Source organism: Triturus cristatus, chromosome 1_2 (assembly GCF_964204655.1).
Source record: "Triturus cristatus chromosome 1_2, aTriCri1.1, whole genome shotgun sequence".
Lineage (NCBI taxonomy): Eukaryota > Metazoa > Chordata > Amphibia > Caudata > Salamandridae > Triturus > Triturus cristatus.
In genome coordinates, this window is record NC_140580.1 from 674,913,503 (window position 1) to 674,925,900 (window position 12,398).

General features: G+C 44.2%; 1 pseudogene; it reads right to left on the reverse strand.

The window, feature by feature from the left end:
* Positions 1 to 1,148: 1,148 nt before the first annotated feature.
* On the reverse strand, positions 1,149 to 1,547 carry LOC146867836 (small ribosomal subunit protein eS27 pseudogene; annotated as a pseudogene).
* Positions 1,548 to 12,398: the final 10,851 nt, after the last annotated feature.

A 12,398-nucleotide genomic window follows, 5' to 3' on the forward strand; every position in this document is an offset into this window, starting at 1 on the left:
TAGTCATTTCACATTTTAGTTCCTTGGGATGGTGTGAGGGTTTGGCACACTTCCATCTAGAGGCTACAAGGATTGTTGCCCCACCTATTCCTTTTACATCACTAAAAATGTATTTAATGACCATGGGCCTCATGTAGGAAGCCAAATACCGGTCGGTAATGGCCGATTTTCGGTAATTATACCGTTTCCGACCGGTATTTTGGCTTTTGAGATGTAGGGGGAGAATTTCATGATTCGGTATTTACCGAATCGGTAAAATTACCGAATCGGTAATATTACCGATTCGGTAAATTTACCGATTCGGTAAATACCGAATCATGAAATGAGATGTAGGGGGAGTGTGTGGTGGGTGTGGGGATTCGTTATTTACCACCAACTAAAGGTTGGTGGTAAATGACGAATAGGTGAAAAAAAGCATTTTTGTGCACGTTTAAGTGTGCAATGTGGCAGACATACATGCCCTTAGGGCATGTATGTGCGCCACATGTGCACACATGGCCGAATCAGGGGTGCAACAGGGTGTCAATGTGACACCCTGCCACCCTTGCATGTGCTCCCGCATTACCGAATCGGTATTTACCGATTCAGTAAAGAGGCATACCTTCCCATCAATGGGAAGGTATGCCTCATTACCGAATCGGTAAATACCGATTCGGTAATTACCGAATTTCTCCGATTCGGTAATATTTACCGACTCATTACCTACATTGCATTTACCACTTCATAAATACCGAATCGGTATGATTCGGTATTTATGAAGTGGTAAATGCCAGCCCACCTACATAAGGCCCCATATGTTTCCATGTAGAATTATGACCTGCATGGGTTCTGTGATTATTTAGGTACCACCGGGTACTTTCACACAACAGGAACTATATCAAACTATAGTAAAAGTGTGGAGCAGGCTACCATTTAGGGATTACCTTTTGATCACTAACCAGTGGCTTCTCTGGAATAAGAAAAGGACGAGAAGGAAAAAGTTCCTGTCTGCTCTGCTAGCCAACTCCCTTCCTGCCTCCAAGTGGAGCATTGAAAGAGTAATTCTTACCTCTGCTTTGGTCTACTGGACCTGATTCATACAATCAGAAAAGCATATTTTTGACCCATATTTATTGAGTCAGATGGATAAGGCTATAGGTACAGTTTGAGAGCCCAATATTTCCATCCAACATTCAGATTTCATTGTCCCTTCTGCATATTGTTTGCACTTGTACACCACGGCTCAACGCTCTGCTCCTGGACTGACGTTCTGTGCCACATACTGTGCAGGTAGTCCTACCCATCATCACTCAGCATGCAGATGGCACTTAGTGCTGTTTTTGTCTGAAGGAGCAACCTTCCGTGAGCCTTGCCTTCCCCCCTGTAGGCCGACAAAGAACCGTAGAACAGCCCACACACAGGACCACCGTTTGTGCATGACTAAATACAGCGTCCATGAAGTAAGAGTTTGGACTCTGAACCAGACGCTTCTTCTTGTGTTTCCTCTTCTCCTCCTCGGGAGACGGTTGCAAGAGATCTTTTGCGAGAGGCATGTTTGCGCAGACACAGCCGCTGCTAGAGAGCCAGTTCAGGGGAAGATTTGGACGCACCTTTATTGCAATAGCTGCCTGGTTGTTAGGGAAGCCTGCATCTGTACAGCACAAAACGTAAGACGTTTGAGCAAGTCCAGTTGTGTTATTGAAGGGAACGTAAAAGACCTGTGCCGGTTGTGAGGGAACCTTCCAAATAATTCAGAAGACCAGTCCAGGAGACTGGTCATATGATTTATTGTTGTCACTTAAATAATGAAAATATTTGTTTTCTGAGAGAGTTTACAGATTTGTGTAACAAATGCTACATATATGCAAAATGCTGAAAACTGGGGTGATGCATAAGAATCCACACTGCCAATGTTGTAAACTTATGAGACTGCTCCATTATCTTGTTCATTTCAGGACTTTTATTTTAGCCACAGATTTCCTCTAGGTATCACACCAAGGTGGCCTCATGGACTCCTTCTTAAATATAACTTGCATCTTCTCCCGGTTGACAACTTTGAGCTACAAGAGCATGCCTGAATCTGAACCTGGCAGATCTGTAGGTAAAATGACATAGTAGAGAAGGTGTCATGTTATTTTCTCAAACTACGTTCTCTTTGGAGTTTTTACTTCTGTCCAGTGAAGCTGATTACTGTGATATCACTCCAGGTGATGCCACTTCCTGTGATAGCATTAACATTAAAGCAATCTGATGTCACTTCCTGTGATGTCACTAAGTATGCAAATTAGTACTCACTCTTATGAATTTTTAAACCTTAAGAGCTCTTCAAGTACCAGAATGCACAAAGAAAAACAAAATCTGGATTGGATGACCTATTCAGGCATGAAACTGGGAGGCATTTTTAGAAGCCCCTATCGCCAGTGGAGTGTCACTTTTTTTGATGCTCCGGTGGCGTAGTGTCATTTCCCAAATTTACAAGGTGGTGTCAGGCCACTTCGTTTGGCTTAGCGCAACCTCGTAAGTATGCTCCTTTCCGCTACAGTCCTCTGCGGCAAAGGGGGGTGCAATGGGTGTTGCTATGGCTGTTCCAATAGAACACCCATTGCTTTTTGACGCTGCTCCAGATTTACAAGGCTGAGGCAGTGCCAAAAATGAAGGCCATGGAATACCATGCATTAGAATGGCGATACAAGGAGAAATTATAATTTCTCCTGGTTTTGCTCTTTCCATGTGTGCTGCTTTCTACAGCACACATAGAAAGAGCAAATAGCCATTACTGATGGTTTGTGTGCAGAAAGGTGTGCCTTCCTGCACATATACAATCATCCCTGCAGTGCAGGCACGCTTGCAACATGGCGGCAGAGTACCTGCGCTGGAGCTAGGCAGCTTTTTTTGCACCAGTGCTTGGGGAAACACAGGGGTGCACAGTATTCTTGTGAACACGGTTCATACCTGCGTTTTCAAAATGTAGGAGTGTGGCCCTGCCAAATTTGGCACAGCTCCACACTCCGAAAAATTTTTGTAAATATGCCCCAGTATCTTAAAGGCTCTTATGGGCTCTATTGTGCACGTCTTTGCCTGTTTTGTAAGTTTGGGTGAAATATACATTATTCGCTGGAGCAACATTATGCCAGCTGCTGTTGCTCACAGTGATGTTTAAATGTATCCTTGTGTATAACATTAACGCTCGGATACATTTTACACTAAAATATGGCACAAACGTATGGATTCGCATTTTGGGTAATTACGAGTCATTTCATGTACTTTAGCCAACATTTTGCCTTATTACGTCAAAGAAAACTATGCTGATTTTGCACAGTCCAACTATTTTGTAAATTTGTAATACTAGTGAAAAGGTTCACTTTCTTCTTTTTGCAACCTATTTTGGTATGGGTGGCCATGACTTTTTTTTTGGAAGGAGCTATACTTGTCTTTTTCTTCTTTTGAAAGGACATTATAGTTATTTTTAAATTCTTACCTGGTAACATTAATCTTAGACTAATGCAAGACAAGTTCACTGACACATCATGTTTACTCCCACATGCCTCAGCTCAAATACTAAAAACAAGGCCATGACCTTGGAGAAAACGGTATTGAGCGCACGCCCTACATTTGCCTGATGCGAGTACGTATTTTTTCCTTCTGCAAGATAAAGTGTTTGTACCATATATTTCCAAAATGGAGATTTGACAGACAGTAAGGGATAGTTTCAAGCACTATGTGGGATTCGAGTCAAATATGTGTAGTTAGCATAATGTATCTTAGACTGTATCTCTACTCCATATGCGTCGAGGACTGCTTTGTAAAGTAACTCCTCTGGTTTACGTGTCCTGCATGATAGAAAGGGCCGAAAAGCCATACTGTGGCCATCTTGATTCATGAACAGTCGTGCTTCAGATCACGTGTCTCTCTCTCTGCCCTCCCTTCTGCATGATTTAGCTCGTACCAGCCTAAAGACAGGACGAATTGTATTTACGGCCGAGGCCCAAGGTCACATCTGCAGTAGGGAGTACTAAGCTAAATTCCTCTGTGCCCGAGACGAAAGGGAGTCACCCGGCCGACCTTCTTTGAACGAGATAGTAACCTTATACGGGCAGATGGTATGAGCTCATTTAGGAGCTCTAGGACTAACTGGTACGTTTCCACTTGCAATGCTTTGTATGCTGAATCTGTAATGTATATAAGTGTGGTTCTGTCAAGGAGCCAGCAGTCTTCTTCGGCACACCTGATGGGTGAGGTTCGATGAGGCTCCTCTATGTAGCGTTCTGTTGTGGCCAATAAACGCTTGAACCTTCTACGTTGCCAACTGCTTATTATTGACTTAATATTGCGGGCCACTGGTAAGTGTGGCCCTTTGGATTACTATTAGATTACTATGGGGCATATTTACAAGCTGGCGATAGCGGCGATAATTTTATCGCCTAATTAGCAAGGCCACGCTAACACGTGAAACCTTGCTTTAGCGTCGGGTTTCCTTACGCCCAGCTTTGCATCTCTAATGAGATGCAAAGTGGGCGTTCCTGACCTAACATGACAGGAGAAATATCTCTAAGCGACATTTCTCCTATCATCAAGCCCCACGCTATGAAGCATAGCGGCAGGAAAAGCAGCGATAACCCCTGTTATCGCTACTTTCCTTACGCCTGCTTCAGGACTGACTTAGCCATGACATCCTATGGAAGGTGGATATCATGGCCCAGTTTGTGAGTCCCTATCAGCAAGCTAACGCCACACTACGTGAGATTATCGCTGGGTTTCCAGCGATAATCTCACGTTAGGCAGTTAGCGCTAGGATTTTTATCGCTTTTGAGATAAGCATTGCTAATAGCACGCTATCTCAGCGATAAAAATCCACGCTAGCCGGCGATAATTATCCTAGCGCTAAGTGCGCTTAGCGATAATTATCGCCGGTTGTTGCTGATATGCCCCCATTTGTTGTAAGGAAGGCATTTTGGCGGTGTTTCTTGCTTAAACTATTGGTCATTAGTGCACTGCCTACAGCTGATTGACAGAATATCAGCTAAACTGTGTCAGGTATTTTGGGTGCGTGTCCTGGCCATCGCCATTACTTGACATATATCTGCCTTATTTGTTCTTTCTTGCTCCTAATATACATATATACTGAGATATGCGAACCGACCACGTTTTTACTTTTTTATGTATGTGTTAAAAAAAATGTCGAATGCTGTGCCATTCTCCTTTCACCTGTACCCCAGCAAGAGTGCCACTGGTTAAAATGACATAAAACCCCAAAGTGGCAGGAAGAGAAAGGAATATATAGTAAACCTAGCTTTAGTTTTGAAAAACTTAGTCAAATCAAGTTGCCTGTCACGAGGCAGTTTGTATTAGTGCAGGCCTCTTCAGTGTTAATTTTTCATCTGAACTCCATCAAGGATCTCTGAGAGTGTTGATGCACCAATCCGCGTCCGCACCCCCCACTTCCAGGGCTACTGGAGGGCACGCCCCAGTGTGGTATTATCATTCCATCAGTCTGCTACAGCACCACCCAACCACGTGCGCTGGCAAAATGAGCTCGAGCCGCGCTGACGCATGCAAAAGTAGGCCGAGACCCCTTTTTATTTCACTAGCGTACTTCCGTTTCTTTCATCTAAGGTTCCCTTTACATACTAAATCAGTGTGTATAATTAAACTACTTTTTAATGGAGGCCAAGACATTTTTTCCAATGCGCGTTCGAGTGGTTTCGGGACTGCGTTCATCATCATTGCCCTTTTTCGCTGATAATGAGCCTTTTTTTCCTCCCCCGCCGCCGTATTTAACTTGACAGGCTGGTATTCTTACAAATGTTTTTAAGAGATCAACAGGGGCAAATTAATCTTACTGGTAGAGTATAATAAGTTTCAAAGAATTCCATGCCTTCAGAGCCGCCTGGCCATTATTCTTTTGATGTAATCACCATGGAGGCCAGTGCCTGGAAGACAGACGCCAGTAAAGCAGGAAGACAGACTGGAGGCTCTGCAGTAAGTACTTCGCTTGAGATTCCTTCCAGTCTGGCCTAGCAGGACACAGCCCTGTTTTATTCTCTGAGGGGTTCAAAGGGATTTCTTAATTTTATTTTCTAGATAACCGCTTACAATTGAGCGAGAGAATTCTTTGCTGAGGACGTTACACTTCCTAATGATCTTTTAAGAGTTATTTATGATGAAAAATCCCAGCAGGATTGTCTTATTCAGAGAGACCTTATGACACGCATTTCCCAGTTATGGAGGGCTCTGCGATGTTAAAGCCAGCATCAGTGGCTGAATTACTTATATATGCCCCTGACACAATTGCACTCCATCGCAGGAGGTGCAGAATGGTACTTTGTGCAGATGTGGCCCCACAAGGAATGCATGCAGAGATAGTGGCTAGAGGTGGTCGAGCCAACAAATTAAAAGAGAGAACCGAGCCAGAATTGAGGCAAAGGACGGCTCTGGTACTAAGAGCCCATGCACGACGCGAGCCTTGGAAATATTTGGCTTGTATACAACAAACATCATGTAAAAAAAATAAGATGTTTAAAAAATTTCAAAAAGTGTTTTTCTTTAACAAGAGAAAGTGTCTTACCTTAGTACATCGGATTATACCTCTGCATTGAGAAGTATTTATTAATAGTGAGTTTTTGAATATGTACTACTCCTAATAAACTAAGAGGCAAGTTAGTTGTCATGTGTGTAGGAGAGTAGGATCTGCTTCTTATAGTTACCCCCACTGTTTGTTGATATTTCACAGTTTTCGACTTAGATTGACTGGGATCCTGCACTCCAGGACCCCAGTCTAGCTGCTTTCTCCTCTAAATTGATTGCATGTACTTTAGGTACACTTCAGATTGGATTCTGGGGTACCCTTATAAGTCCCTAGTACAGGGTATACTGTGTACCCAGGGCAGAAGTACCCCAGAGGCCTCCCAGGGGCTGCAGCATGTATTTTGCCACCCCTGAGAGACCATTCAAAATGACACCACAGGTCTGCTACAGCAGCCTGTGTAAGGAGGTGCAGTCACCCTTTACTTAGATATAGGTTCACTATATCTATTCCATATCACTGCACATATAAACCTATCAGTCACCCCATGGCAGGCCTTATCAATCCTGAAGGCAGGGTGCTGGGTTTTATGTGAGAGGGTGCACCTGCATGAGCGGAGCCCCTCTGCAGCCTTCGGAACCTATTTTCCGGGGTTGTTTGTGATGCAGCCAACCATATATACTTAAGTGCATTATGACCTTGTGGTAAATGCTAACTTTAAAACGGCTGCATGGAAACATGTTGTGTTTGGTGTCAAACACCTTGGAATCATACCTCCCACCAGTAACTGGCGGGGGAGGTATGATTCCAACCTCCAAGCGGGGCAAATGTGACATACCGGGCTACCCGGTACCAGCTTTCTCGACCTGGGCATCAGAAAATGGATGCTGCCAGCCACAGACACATGTCTGCCCTCCTACTGCTGAGCCAAGCTCGAGCAGGGGAAGGCTTGACAAAAGGTTTCTTGACACAGGGAGGTGTGACTGCTCCAGCGCCGAATACCAAGAATCCCCTCACTACGTCACAGACCACGGATCTTCTTCAACAACCACATTCATTCACTCATTCACTGGTGGGGCCCATAACACCAATCATTCATTCTACTTTAGATCAATGGTCCTCGAGAGAGAGAGAGAGGAGAATTCCTTTCACCTATTCCATGCGCTGGAAATGGGAGGTAACAACCTACAAGTTCCCTGATGAGTAACACGTTCACCTATTCCTCCCTACCTCACCAGGGTCTCATACTTTTATAATCTAACAGTTCCTCCCATACTATAGGCTATGGATCAGCCAGTTGCTGGGTAAAACGACATCTTATTCTTCTAAAAAATATACATCAAAACACTTCAAATAATAACCCGACACAGTTCTTTAAATGAATTAATATGTTTATCTAATTAAGCATAAGAAAATCATGAAGCATTCAATATTTTGGTTCGCATATTTACCTAATCTGGCTAAATGGCGACCTCTATGTCAAATTCAGATCTTTTGTCTCTTATGCCCATAAATCGATTAACCAGTTCGTAAATAAATTGGGCATCTGATCAGTCCGTCAGAGTCTCTGGCAAGCAGCTGTTCAGCAGTGTCTCCCGTCCTCTCCGTCAGCATAACGTCAGGAAATCAAATAAAGCGACTCGCCTAAAAAGCCTAAAAGTCCTCTCTAGTCTACTTCTTTTATAATAAATTCATCAACAAATGTTACAATATATGTTTTAGAACAAATCCGATTGGGGGAACCAGGATCATTCTTCCTGATTCCCATGCATTCAATGTTACATTAGATGTCATTCTCAATTTAATAATAAATTGCAACAGTTTCTAGTCCATTCAGGGCATGCTCATTCCCATACGGGTTTGTGTCCATGGTGTCATCAATTATAACAGTTCTTAGTTTAAGGATGTCCATTGTTTGAGGGTTGGCACTCCTCCCGGTGCGACCTTCACGAGTACAGTCTGCCTGGGGTCAGGACGAGGTTATTGTTGCTCATCTTTTAGCGCAGGCGCACTTCACTTAGTGACTTCTGTATCTCGTCTGTCCGTCAAAACAGGGATGGCAGCCATTTTGTGGCCACTCCAGAAAGGTCAACTTAAGCAAAGAGACACAAACGTAATTAATACATGGAAATGACTATTAAAATGTTATTCCCTCACTAAACCCTCTATGTGTATGTATTTATCTAGCAAAAGCAACACGCATTGCGGTTTATACTCACAATTTAAAGCACGATTCACAAATCACATCACAAAAGCAACCTATAACATGCAAATTCTAAATATCTGACATTAGTATGCATACGAAATTAGTTTACATATTAATCAGGCCATGAAAATGCTTTTCCCACGTGTATTTTCAAATTAGTAATGTTGATTAAATCAAGCACAGCAAACCATTAATACTATTAATATTAGTCAATTATTCTTTTTAATTAAAAATGATAAAATGGAGGAGGTATACGGTTCTTAGGGAAAACCTCACTCCAGCATGACCACCTCCCAGACAGGATTTAGTGTATTGGGGCTGGGTGGGTGCACTCTGAGAGTGCTTTGATGTCTGCACTGGTGGCACATTTGGTGTCCCTGTGCATAGTCCAGCTCAAACCGGTTGCAGGAGCCATTTGCTCCTGCTCTGGTGCGATACTGGACGAAGGACATGGATGTAGCCACCCCTCTGTCCTGACCCTCCCATAGGTGGGTCCCCAGAGTTTGTCCCACCCCTTCCTTGTGTATAAAGTAGGAACCCCTGACTACAGGACTTTAGATTTTACCTGGACTAAACTCTGCTACAGAAACCAAGTGTTCAACGATCTACACGACGCTGGATGACTTAAGAATCTCCTTGGAGTAAAGGAGTTAACTTACTCCCCTGCAAGGCAGGCATCTAAAATGCATCTGACTGGTTTGCATCTCCCGACCTCCTGAGGACTCCGAAGATTTCTGCAACACAGGAGGTGGGTTCCCAAGATCTCTGAGGCAGATCTGTGCTCTCAGCAAATCTGAGGCCCGTATCCCTCGTGGGGACCGTGCAACCTGAACCCTGCGCACCGCGTACATTTGCGGCAGCATATGCTTTTTGGCAACCCCTGAGGCTTTGCTTTGGGCTACTTGTAGTCCTGACCCCGAGCATTAATTCCACAGTAGATTTCCGTCCTACACTCCACAAGTGTTCCGTGGGCTGGTATTTTGTGATTCAGCTCGAGGACCCTTTGTGATCCCTGGTCTGTTGGCCTTTGGGTCCCTGTGAAGGTAACTTTGACTTTCCGTGGGCTTTCCTGTTTGCTCCAGATGTGCCCTGACACTCCATAGTTTGGAGAGTCCCCAGGACCTTGCTGGTCCTCAAGCTCTTTCCTCTGCCCACGTGGGTTGCAGTTGCCAAGGCTTGTTGGTGTTCAATCCGGAGACTGACCCCCCAGCACTCAACATCCTTTGTGTGACAGGTCACCTCCGGACTTTGGTTGTCGTCGACGTCTCCTGGTCCCCGTGGCTGCAGTGTCAAGCTTCATCTCTCCTCACCTGAAACACCCGACATCGGTGGGCCCTCTGCTTTCAGGTTCTTCTCATCTCCGATCCAGGCTTGGATCACACCGGACACTTTTCATCTTCCCGGCAGCAGAACTTTTTCGCATCACGCCATTGAAAACGACGAAGGTTTCCGACATCACTTGACCCCTATGTACTCGGCTCCTCTGAAATAGGTAACACGGGTATCTCAGAACTCTCAAGGGTGCTGGCCTTAGAACCTTCTATGTTTAACAGGGTTTGCTTAAAGTGCTCTCCGAAGTGTCCTTAATCTTTAAAATTCCAACCGCGACTTTCCCATAGAGTTGTACGGAGCTCGCGCCCATGTTCACACACTGTACCCGTCCTCCGTGGGTCCCCTGTGTCACTACCATGGGTGGTTCCTCGGGGTCCCAGCGATTCTACGTTCTCTAGGCACTTTGTCTAGTCAAGTCGTGGTTGTTATACCACTTTCTTAGTATATGGTTTGATCTCCCCCTGGAGCCCACTGTGTATTGTGCTATTTACTGTTGTTCTAGTGACTTAATATTGTGTGCTTTGTTCTCTAATCTCATAAAGAGGTTAGTAGAGAGTGTTTAGTAATAAACACATATATTTTATATATTCCTTGTGTGGTTCTCCTTTCATTTGGTCATTCAGGAGGTTCTAATCTGGTAAAACAAGATGCTTTACATTCCTTCGAGACTTAGCCTGAAGACTGCTCTCCATAGCTACCACTAGGATAGCTTTCAATAAAGGTTGTCTTTAACCTAATCATCAATAAGGGTTGTTTGGACTGGTACAAGGTGCCCACTTTAATTAGTGGTCAGCATATACCAGGCCAACTTCTCACAATATGTATCCTGTATGTGGGCTAAATTCCTATTTTAGGTGGGACAACATTATAGGCTATTAAATCAAACACAAGTGGTGTTTGTACAGCCCCCATCCTGAACTCACATATTTGAAGGTGCTCCCGTGTGTGATAATGAACAAAAAGGAGGCTCAGCAAAATAAAGTAGCTGACTCAGAACACACAATTTCAGCAGCAGGTAAGCCGGGAGTGATCTCAAATTTTCCAGTTTCACACTGAGGAATTCAGCCACTAAATGGGTTTCGCTTTCCTGCAATGAAAGTAACACCTTCTTTTTAATTGTTGGCATCAGAGATTACAGTGTGAGAGAATGGCAGAATCCACATTTTTCTAGCAGCTTTTGATAACCCAAACCTTGCCCAATGACTTAATAGGACTTCACCATAGACTATGTTAAAGGTTTAGGGCCTCATCGATGAGGTTTTGCCGTAGGGATGCACCACAGGCCTTCCTACTCCGCTGACCAAAGGAAAAAAATGAGGGCAGAAATGCACCGTATCTATCAGATATTGCACATTTCTGTCCTTTTCCCCTGCGCCGACGCACAAGGGGCTGTCATGTGCTAACGCAGGCACCTTTGCACCATGGTGTAAGGGTGCCTGCGTTGCAGGGATGATTATTTTTATGCAGGAAGGAAAACCTTCTTAGACAAAAACAATCACAAGAGACTTTCAACTCTTTCTATGTGTGTTGCTGAATGCAGCACACATAGAAAAAGGAAAAACAAGGAGAAATAAAGATATTTCTCCTCGTTGTGCCTCCCTTATGCCTCCCCTGGGAGGCATATGTTTTTGGCGCTGCCTCAGAGTTACGATTTCTCATAAATATGGGGTAGTGTCAAAAAGCCATGGATGTTGCTAAGAACGCCCCCAGCAACACCCATTGTATGCCCCCTTAACGCATAAAACTACGTTAAATGGAACCAAATTTACAAGGCAGCATTAAGCCACAAAAACTGGCTTAGTGCTGCCTCGTAAATATGGAGCAGACTCCTGCACCACGGAATGTCACAAAAAATGACTTTCCGGCAACACAAGGGGCCTCATAAATGAGGCCTTGAATTTTTTGCCGCAGGGAGCTTTGCTGGAATTTACAGGATGCTAAGCCAAAGTGGGATTTGAGCCTGAGTCCCCATGTAATGTGACTGGCAGCAAGCTTGGCTTGTTGTAGGATTGAAGCTCCAAGAGGATCTTAAGCTGAGCTGGAGCCAGGCATCGGGATCAAGCTCAAGCTTTCAGCAGTTCACTCACCTCAAATGGTAGCCCAGGACCTACTCATTCAAAAGAGGCGGATCAGTCATATGTGGGGGAGTTCCTCAAACAATGATGGAACTATCTTTACTCACGAGCATGCGCTCATTACAGAAGCTTTTGTAGAGGTAAGAAAGCACGTACGAGAAGCACTAATGGCCTAATTTAAAAACATAGAGCGTAGCGCAGCTGCACAAGTCTTTTTGCTGCGTTGCCCTACGCCAAATCAAAAGGGCAGGAATGCGCCATATTAATGAAATAAGGTGCATTC